Genomic DNA, 1,163 nt, shown 5'->3' with positions numbered 1-1,163 from the left:
AAGACCATATCTAGCTGGGTTTTGAATATCCCCAAGGACAGAGACTCCACAACCTCTCTGGAAGTCTTGCTCCAATATTTGATCACTTTTAGAATAGAAAATTTTTTTTTCATGTATTGAAGTGGAATTTCTTATTTCAATTTCTTGTTTCTTGTCTTATCTCTGGATGTCACTAAGAGTTCAGCTCCTCTTTTATTCTTCACCCATCAAGTATGAGTAAGATCTCTCCTGAGCCTTCTTGCCTCCAGGCTAAACAGATCCAGCTGTCTCAGCCTATTCTCATACTACAGGTGCTCCAGTCTCTTGATAATAATCATCAAAGATTATTATATTTGTGGCACTTCCTTGGTCTCTCTCCAGTATGTCCCCGTCTGCCTTGTACTGGCAAGGTCAAGACTAGGCACAGTACTCCAGATGTATTTCACAGGTCCTGTACACAGTGGAAGGATGACCTCCCTCCAGCCTGATGGCAACACTCCTCCTGATGCAGCTGTTGGCCTCGTATGCCACAAGGTTGGGCAGTCAGCTTGGAGTCTACCAGGATCCCCAGGCCTTTCACTGCAAAACTGCTTTCCAGCTGGTCAGCTCTCAGCAGGTACTGGTGCCTGGGGTTATACCTCACATTTCCTTTTGTTGATGTTCATGAGGTTCCTCTCTGCCTGTTGAGGTCCCTCTGAATGGCAGCACAACTATCTGATCTAGTCAACACTCTCAGCTTTGTATCTTCTGCAAACCTGCTGTGGGTACAGTATAACACATCATCCATACCATTAATGAAGTGAAAAAATATTGGTTCCAATGTAGACCCCTGGGACACACCATTAGTGATTACCCTCCAGCTGAATTTTGTGTCACAGATGATAACCCTTTGATCCTGGCTGTTCATTCATCTTTCTGTTCATTTCACTGTCTAATTAACTAGTGTGTAATTTATCAGTTTGTCAATGAAATGTTACGGCATTGTGGAAAGCCTTGCTAAAGTCACGTTATACAACATCTACCACTCTTCCCTCATCCACCCTGCTAGCCATTTCATCATAGAAGGTGATTATCAGGTTGATTAGGCATGATTTCGCCTTCATAAATCCATGCTGGCAACTCCAAAGATCCACCTTCTCCTTCATGTGCTTGGAAAAGATGTCCAGGATTATTTGATCCGCCAC

The sequence above is a fragment of the Phaethon lepturus genome, unplaced genomic scaffold, assembly GCF_000687285.1.
Source record: "Phaethon lepturus isolate BGI_N335 unplaced genomic scaffold, ASM68728v1 scaffold3511, whole genome shotgun sequence".
Classification (NCBI taxonomy): Eukaryota; Metazoa; Chordata; class Aves; order Phaethontiformes; family Phaethontidae; genus Phaethon; species Phaethon lepturus.
This window is presented reverse-complemented; position numbering follows the sequence as displayed.